The sequence below is a fragment of the Convolutriloba macropyga genome, chromosome 9 (genome assembly GCF_964194025.1).
Source record: "Convolutriloba macropyga chromosome 9, txConMacr16.3, whole genome shotgun sequence".
Classification (NCBI taxonomy): domain Eukaryota; kingdom Metazoa; phylum Xenacoelomorpha; order Acoela; family Convolutidae; genus Convolutriloba; species Convolutriloba macropyga.
Genome location: NC_134476.1, coordinates 52947787 through 52957868, shown reverse-complemented (window position 1 = coordinate 52957868; position 10082 = coordinate 52947787). Strand labels below are relative to the sequence as shown.

General features: G+C 37.5%; 1 protein-coding gene across 2 annotated transcripts in view; it reads left to right on the top strand.

Moving 5' to 3' along the window:
* Positions 1-10082, top strand: part of LOC142345455 (uncharacterized) — a 41176-nt gene that overhangs the window by 373 nt on the left and 30721 nt on the right. The gene's annotated exons all lie outside the window — the stretch shown is intronic.

The following is a 10082-nucleotide window of genomic DNA, read 5'->3' as shown; positions in this document are numbered from 1 at the left end:
AAATGAAGCTGATGGTATATGCATGAACCAAACGATACAGCTTCATATTTTTGCAGGTGATGAGAAAATTTGCGGCACAGATCCTTCACTGGACTGCACAAAATTTGGTAATTGGTGAATCTCTGAAGAAGCACATTGCAAACAGCGAAGTCGGAGCAACCATCCACTCCTTTCGTAGAGCTAACCTAATAGACGTCTTCAATGTAGTCAATCAGTATCTTCCCCTAAATTTGAGGTCAGTTGGCATTGTTGAAGGAATCAACGGTCACCAGAACTCTTGATCCCACTTAATTGAATGCCATCAAGCTATCTTGGTTGCCCCTGATCTGCTATAAATTCCAAACGCTTTTGTCGTTTTTTTCTGAAAAATTGTCACATCAAAAAATTGAATTGTTAACAAGAGAAAGTAGTAAATGAAATGGGCTCTACACCGTTCTCTTTAGTTTTATACAGTTTATCTAAAGATTTCAATAATTTTTTTTGGAATTTTTCTCTCTGCCGCAATGCTTTCATTATCTTTGTACGGTTACAACTTTTTACCGTGCACACGCATAGTATGAAGTTCTTTTAAAATGATTAATTTGCATAGTTTTAAATATCTTTATCAATAATCTATACCTCGTGAATAGCCTCTGTTTTTTAATGTCAGATACTCAAACCCATTTCTCTAATTCTTCCATTCACCTCCAAGGAGATTGAATTTGGTGCTACAATTCCGGTATATATATGCATATCAAATCTAGTAGCCTGTCAACTAAAAACGATCACTATTCAAACATCATTTGCAGACACTGCTGTAAAAATGCAGAAACTGACCCTCAGAAAACAACCAAAATCCAACCTCCTGAAGCAAGGCCACCCCGGAACTATGCGTCTTCTCAAAAACTTTCCAAGACAACCAAATAGACACTCTAGGGAAAATCTACAATAAATTGTTCACTCGAAACCAACCCTTTTTAACCGTCAGCAAAATAAACTCTGTTTGCTAATTTTTGATGTTACGAATAGTAGCTATTCATCTTCACTAAACCGCTTAAAAATGGGACGCAAACTAAATGTTTTTAGTTACTTCTCGCAAAATCCAAAATTGCTCCAATAATAAAAACCTTGTCTAAAACGCTCAATCTGTGGATCAATTGCAAATTCGACTACCTGTTCGTTGAGGCAAAGGCACTTCGAGAGCGTTATGCAAATTAAGTAGGAAACTAGAAAGGGATCAAGGTAAGATTTGGGCATACAAATGGAGTCTGGTAATTTTTGGAATGCTGTAAGATGTCTTTCAGATCATGCAAAGGTCGGTATCAACATCCAATAAAGTGATTATCAAGGAAAGAAATTGCACCGTACTCAATCTTCTAAAAAAGCACACTAGTAGTCAGAATGTTGATCCACATTACGTAGTATTCAATATGGAATATCGGGATTTCCAGTACCATCATTTTATTTGTCAAAAAATTGATGCCTCTTAGATAAAACGCTCCTCAATGAAAACAAACGGCAGCCCTGGCTCATCAGGTTTTGATAAAATGAAAAAGAGACGAAATTTGACATCGTACAAATCCTCTTCAATCGAACTCTGAAAAACAGTGACCATACTTGTATTCAGCCACCAAACCACTAATTTTCTTGAGTTCCTATAACACTTAACATTAAAACCAACTCGGAAATTGTCCGGGGGTTCTGGCTGGGTCTTGAGTACTGGCTAAGTTGGGGTAATTTGTACTGGCTAGGTCTTGAGCTAAATTACAGGTAGGATTGCAGTAAAGGGCGTTGAACGAGATCCTCCAGGAACTCCATGCACTCCACTGACGCTTTCTTGTACTGAATTGATCCTTCTGATTGATGCCAGCAACATTTTTATTAGCTTGAATAGAGATCTGGATAAAAAGGCTGTACAGAAGTGTTGTTGTTCGTTCAAATCTAAACCAAGAACAATGTAAGGAGTGTCTAAACTCCTTCTCATTTTCAAGAACGAAGATGAAAATTTGACTCATAAATGGTAGCTGATGGAAACTTAGGCGAAAGTCTTGAATCACTACTAATCGTGCTGGATAACATCAATGAACATTGCGAAGCCTTTCGTTTTAATGTTATCAAATGTTATCTCATTACAAAAACCGGAGTTTGTTCAGCAGGCCAACCAAAATGTTTTCTGGATTGGAGAGTGATGTTATTGAAGGCCATCAATTTTTGGGTTCGGAAAAAAACGCGTCATTTTTCTGAAAGCAAAATCAGTTAACTCTTTTAACAAGCTTGAAAAACTCGCCAAACTTAGGTGTCCCCTTAGAATGTGTAAAACTCAAGGACAAATGAAATGCAAAATAAAATATCTTCTTTTGCGAAGACTACTCCAAATTCAGACAGTCTGCTGAGGGAAACTGACAAAATTATTGACAAAAAACTTATCCTTCTAATGTTGAATCATTCCTCTTACAATGACAAATTCAGGAAGGTTTTCTCGGTTTCTATTAAAAACGGTGGACTTGGCAGTCTTCTACCTGAAGACAGGGCAGAGAAATGGGGAACTTTTGTTCGGTTATGTTCGGTTTCGTTACAGAACTATAGCGTTGTAGATACAGAGTTTTATAAATGAAAAATCCTTCAAATATTATGAAAAGAAAAGCAGGAACAAAATCGAGTGGAAACATTGGCGCTCAAAGATCTCATCAATGAAAAGGAGATTTGTTTTCAGGAAGTGGCTAGGAAAAAGGAAAAACGCACTTCCATTGAAAATATATCGTTTTGATTTAACGAATAAAGACTTTGGAGATAGAATAACCCTTAGATTTGCATGGGATCCCGTCAAATTGCCATCAACATGTCCAAAATAGTCCTGAAGGTGTCTATACGTGCAAGACACAAAAAATCCTGACTCCTTTGATATGGTGCCGAATAAGGTCTGCAATGTTGTCGAATCAGAGCCATCCCTTCAGACTATGCAAGGCGATCTCTTCGCAAATGGAAGTACCACTAAAAATGACGACGCTCAACTAGATATCAAAGCTAAAAGATTCTTCGATTAAACTTTCTGTAGAACGCTTTTTGAGGTGAAAATATTTAATCCGTATGCTAAGAATTGCCCAATTAGCATGCCGGTTTTCTGCAAGTATCACGAGTCCATCAAAAAGCTGAAATAGGAGCGAACGATAACCGAAGTCGCGAAAGGCTCCTTCCTGTTAATCTTATGTACAGGAAAAACTGGTTCGTCAGCATCAAAAGCCATACATAGGTTGGCTTCCAGGATTTGCGATAGAAAGAAGGTCCTTATTCGGACGTGATCACGTACGCAAGGAAAAAAATAGGTTTCGAGCTTTTTCGTAGCTTCATATTCTGCCTTCGTGGCGCACGATCCATTCGCCGGGGCCCAGCAGTGGAAGCTTTTATGGAAACCATTGTAGGAAAAGGGAGGCTGTTGTCCTAATTGTTTTTGTTTTTTCCTGATCATGATTCAAAATCACTATACGTTATATTTTGATTGCTATTCGGATGCTTTAATTTCTATCATTTGCATCTGAAACCTTTAATAACTGGTTGTAATATTCAGACTGTATATAATATTCACGTCATTTTTCACGTCAACTGTTTTTAATATTTGCGTCATTATGCGGATGAAGTGAGTTTATTCATTTTTAGTTTTCTCCGAAAATTCTAATATCAAATAACTTTTTAGCACAAGTTGCATTGAACTTGCGTCAATTTGGAGTTACGCTAGTCATTCCAGTGTTGATATTAGATTAAAAGAGATGTCCGAGACCACCATTTTTGCTTGCCTTCAAGATGGGGATTGCAATTATTATGAGTCGCTAGTTTCAGAAAATTTTCTTAGCCCATTTTAATGCGATCAAACTTTTTCAACAACAAACGGTTGAGTTTCTTTTATTTGCTAAGCCTTAAAAGGTTTGGTTTTGCATTTTTATTTAATTAGATAATCGAAAAAAATATTTGATAGATGAGCCATCAGGTTCTGGCAGCCGCACATATGTTTAAATAGCAGTACAGTCTTTGTATCTATGATCTTATCTTTTCCGATTGTGCCCCCCAGTACGTTATGCTTCCCTCAACTACAGAGTATTTAATATTATAGTAAATCATTTTGTAAAAATATGGTACGGGGGGTGCAAATGTCATACACTCACTAATCTGGAGGGGGCACAACCGGAAAAAATCCCTATGATCTAACAGTATCAAAGTTAAATAGTTTCATATTAATGTATGCTTGAACAATGGCATCAAGGAATCAAAGATTTAACTCTACTAAGTTATCAGTCAAATGCGGCCAATGCAAGAAAGGAGTCAAAGAGGATGACGGTTCTGCGATTGGGTGCGAAAGTTGTCAACTTTGGTTTCACGGTACTTGTGCTCACCTCTCCGAGGAGGAAGTTAAATGGCTTGGAGCTAAACGCAACTGTGTGTGGCTTTGTGACTCGTGTGTCGAGCAGAATGACAACATCTTCACTTCTTCAAAAACCGAAGCTAAGTTGAATGGCTTATTTGATTCTTTAAGTAACAAGATTACATCATTAATTGCAGAACTAATTCCTAAAGCTGTTAAAGAGTCTGTTACTAGTCATTTGTACGATGACGTCAAGAAAGCTGTCAATGACACCTTACCATCCTACGCTGACATTAGTTCAGGTCGCTCAAACGCTCAGTACAAAAATCCTGATCTGCAGTTTATTATAAATGGTGTTACTGAATCTGAAGACTCGTACTTGAAGCAAATCGAGAAGGACTCGATGGAAGTCAAAAACATAATATCGCATATTGGGTTAGCTTGCGACGGCAATGTAACAGGTGTTAGACGACTTGGCAAAAAAGTCAATCCCCTGAACAAACAAAAGCGAAACTGCCGTCCTATACTTATCACAACCTCCAATCCCCTTTTCCTTCAGAATTGCTTTGCTAGAAGTCACCACCTGCAAAATTTTGTAAAACCTGTATACATAAAGAAGTTTCTGACATCCAGTGAAAGACAGAAGGAGAAAGATGTCCTCGGGAAACGCTTCCATTTGCTTCTTCGGGAAGGAAAAAATAAAGAAGACTTTCAGATAAAGAATTTAAAACTTTTTTATCAAGGGCGTGAAGTCGAAATGAGCAGTGATTGACTAACAGAAGCCAACTGCTTGCTTCTCAATTGTCAATCAATTTGCAGCTTGGATAAACGTCAAGAATTGGTTCGAATAATGACAACAGCATCAATTTCGTTAATATTTTTAACTGAAACATGGCTCTCTGAAAGCATTTCTGATTCAGAAATATTACTCGGATCTAATTTCAATGTTGTGGCACGTTCCGATCGCAGCAAATGGGAACAAGGAGGTGTTCTCATTGCTGCTTCTAATTCCATCCAAACAAATAATTGATGTTAAATTACCACAATATCCTTTCTCTGTTGCGTGTGGTCTTCTAGATAGCATACCGTCGTTTTTTATATTGATATACAAACCTCCAGTCGGATCTCCATTTCATTTCAACATCGAATTGCTCACTGATTGCCTAAATGAATACCTTGCGAAAATCAAATGTTTAGTAAGCAACTATTCGCTTACGACAACAGTTAATATTTATGTGCTCGGTGATTTTAATCTTCCCGGTATCAATTGGGAAACACTTACATCGATTAACTCTCAGGAAGTTGAATTTTTAGATTTACTTGACGAACTTAATTTGAATCAATTTGTTAGCGGTCCCACTCACAAAGGTCACAACACGTTGGATCTTATCTTGTCTAATGTGGATCAATTACCTGTTACTATTGGAACCAAACTTTTTTCCGATCATTACCCGACCTTCTTTTCTTGTAACTTCGATCTGATTGATGCTAAATTTAAATCAAGTTTTTCACGCTCGTCATTCAATGCGCAAGCTTTCAACTTTTATCTTTCTGATTTGTTCAAAATTTTAAGCTTCAACAATATCAAGACTTTAGACTATCCTGAGCACTGGTATTTTTATCTGCATGAAAGTTTTAGTCAAAGTGTTAAGATGAAAAGAGCTAAGCGACGTAATGCGCCAATATTTTTCTCCTCGCAAACAATGCATCTTCTTAATCAGAAAGAGACTAACCTCCGTAAGCTTACAAAAAACTCGACACTTCTGCTCTCACTAAAACAAAGAGAACTTGATAAATCACTTAACGAGTCGATTGAACTGGACAAGCAAAATTTCATTGAAAAATTCAACCTATCATGTTCTTCTCACTGTTTTAGGCTGCTGAGAACACTTGGCTTCAGTAAGTTTTTACCTTCTGTTATGTCCTATAGCGGAGTTTCTCTGTCCTCTAGCTCCGAGATCGCAAATGGTTTTAATACGTTCTTTGGTTCTGTTTTTTCTCCGAAAATTAAATACGATGTTCCAGCATCTTATGAATTTTTGCCAGAGTTGTGTATAGACAACGTAACGGTTTCAGAAACAGAGATAAGAACCTTATTATTGCGCTGTGATGATTCGAGCTCTATGGGTGCTGATAATATTCCCTCATTCGTTCTTCGTGAGTGTGCAACTATTTTATCTCCAGCAGTTCAACAACTCTTTTACTGGGTTACCAAAAATTGCACCTGGCCTTCGTTATGGAAGGTATCGTATATTACGCCCTTACATAAAACGGGACCACTGAACTTGGTTCAGAACTATCGTCCAATAAGTATTTTATGTAAACTTTTGTTGGTATTCGAGCGTATTTTGTTTGATTTTATTTATCCAAAGGTGAAGTTTTTAATTTGCAAACAGCAACACGGATTCATGAAATTAAGGAGCACTGTAACTCAAATGATTGATTACTTAGATATTGTTTATAAATCTCAAGACATAAGCTCTCCTGCACTTTCAGTTTATTTTGACATCAGGAAGGCCTTTGACACTGTTCCTCATCACTTATTGCTATCTAAGCTTCAAGTTCTTGGCTTCTGTCCTGGTTTTTTGTTACTTTTTGAGTCTTATCTTTCTGATCGCTTACAGTGCGTCAAAGTGAATGAAACTTTTTCTTCTTTCTGTAATGTGACATCTTGTGTACCACAAGGCAGTGTCATCGGACCACTTCTTTTTCTGTTATTTATCAATGATATGCCAAATGTAATCTCACATGGATCGTATTTTCTGTACGCTGATGATTTGAAAATTTTCACATGCTGCGAGTCACAACTTATACAACAGGACCTTAACGCCTTACAGCAGTGGTCATTTTCAAATGGCTTGAATTTTCATCCGTCCATATGTAAAATATTATCTTTCAATTTTGACCGTTCGCAAGTATTAAAACTTGGTGAGACAGAACTGGATTATATTGACTATATTGAAGACCTTGGCTTCACCATATCGATTAATTTGAGCTGGCAACGTCATATTGATACAAAATTAGCTAAATGCAAAAAGATTTTCTATTTCATAAAGCGAAACGTGCCTTTCACGATATCAGCAAGGAGGAAACTTTTTATTGTATCAAAGCCTCGTCCTCTCCATCCTTCTTTATGGTTGTTCTGTATGGCAGCCTTCCATAAGCTATATGCGCAAGCTGGAGAAATTTCAATCAAGAGTTTTCAGATGGATTAATTCTGATCGCGATTATGTTTCTAAACTTCAAAGATTTTCTTACCAGTTTGCTACCAGAAGATTGAGTCGGACATGGTCCTGCTTTGGAAAATGATCAGTAACAAGCCGAGGTGGAGAGTGAAACACAAAGTAGTTCTTTCAACACAAGGTCTTCGACTCTTGGATTGTTTAGCGTGCCTAAAACGCAGAAGTTCTGCTCCGAAGATAACTTTTTCGTCAGGGCCACCAGATGTGCAAATGAACTGCTAAAGCTAAATGTTATTAAATTCGATATGCCGCTGGGCATATTTCGTACTAAATTACATATTTTTCTAGTTTTAAAACTTACTCATTTTAACATTGATATCTCTTGTTCTTATTTTGTAAAATGTTTTTGTAAAAATTGTCGCTCTTAATTTCTCCTGATGCCTGGACTAAATGATCACCTCACTCCTGTTTTGGAATTGAGTCTTTTACTACTACTACTACTACTACTAAGCTGCACAAACATGCTTCCTTTTAATATGATTGATGGTTCCAAAGCTATTTTGGTGCAAAGGGAAACAATTCGTTTACTTAAGTTGACTCCTTCCGATTCAACGATCAACTTTTTTCCCTAGAATTCTTCAAATGCATTGTTACAAGATTTGAAGATGCTGCAAACTTATATACAATGTTCATCTCCCCCATCCGCCGATAATCATCATCAAAATCATCAAAAATATCAATACTGAAATTATTTACAGAGCAAAACGCAAGATAAGCTCTCGATGCAAAAGATATGCTCTCAAAATTTCACTCCTAAAAACCACTGAGCAGTTTTTAAAAACCTTTACACATATATTTGACTGAGTCTGATTTGATAAATTTTGAAACAGATGTGACAGGTAGCGCAGTGGTTCACGACCAACAAAGAGCCCCCAGTTGCTGGGCAAAGGGCTCAAAAAGCGAACTATTGTAGGCAACGAAAACAACCGAATCTCCTACTGATCGGGGTGTCAGCAATGGCGCAAAATAAATTAAGCGTACAATTGCTCTCTGTACCATATAACAGAAACTTTCTGTTTACTTACGAGGAAAAACTTTCTGATGTGTTATATAGTCCGCATTTTCAAGAATTAAATGGCGATGAATTAAAGTAGAAAAAGAAATTAAGCACATCTCTTTTAAACATGAAGAAATTAGGGAACAACAAGCTCTCAGCCGACTTGTTTATATCTTTCATACACGTACATAACCTTGATACTCTGTTCTGGAAAGCTGACGTTTAAACTACCCATTTTTGTGAAAATCTCGTGATAATGACACTTCAACAAATGAAGCCTGCCTGTATCTGGAAAAGTTTGTGTTGGGGCAGAGAGAAAAATTGGGTCGGCTTGAGATAAGAGTTTGATATGCTCGATGTTACGGACCCACAGTTGAAGTGCAATAAAAAATAATTCGAACAGACGGGTTAATTGGCAAAAGGAGCATTGCTAAGGGCATTTGTCGTGCGAATAATTGGATATCTTCTCATGAGTAAAATCAAAATCAGATTATTTTTACTATTTGACAATGACAATTTGCCGCCCAACACTGAAAGCAAAAGCAGAATATGTGAAAAAAGAGTGGCCCACAGAAGAAAATCTTTCTTTTTTATCTCCTATTATAAACTGGGTTGTGATGCACCCAATGGACGGAACAGCGAGCCCGTTCTATGAAACATCACAGCATCGTATGTAAATTTACAGCAAAAATACATGCTCATACCCTCGTCAAACAGAAGCAAGGCGTTATAACTCTTTAAAGAGCTGTGTCATATATGTTAATTTCTTGTGAATCTAGTCTGCGCTCCGCACTACGGCACCACGACACCCTCTAAAGCGTATAATAGGGCTGCGCTGAAAAAAACTATTTCTCGCGCGTATGTACGTTATTGCGTCCGAGTGCGATTCGTTTTTCTTTTCAGCAATTTTGCTAGTTAGTTGTTCTATAGTGCGCGTAGCAGACGGAGGAAAACACGAACGAAACAAAGTAACTCTTCTCGATGTCAAGTATTCCTTGCTCATACTTGAGGCACTTCAACGAATCATGATATTTGTACGCTTCTACGGAGTTTTACGGGCATGACTTGGCAAGTGGGTTAAAGATCTTTACGTCGAAGAAACAACGGCTGAACCTGGACTCCCTTAGGCCAATCGCTTTAATGTCTAGTCTCGCGTTTTCATCAGTGGTAGTAGTTTTTTGTATAAAGGACTCGCCCTGAAGCAACTGAAGCGTTGGAACAACCTCGACATAGCTAACGTCTTGCATGATCTTAGCAAAGATGTCTCGGAACTTGTTGTGTCTCATGTGTATATTCCCATACTTCACACAGTGGAGAGCATGTGATAGCGTGAACTTTTCACCACATGGACAATTAATGGGCGTATTTTTGGCTTCGATGTTATATCTAATGCAAAGCCCGTCTCTAAATTTGTACTTCGTTAGTGTTTGAGACCCTACTTGGTATCATGTGAAAAAACTAACAATGAACAATACCAAAGCATGCAAGACATTTTTCATTTTGAAGAACT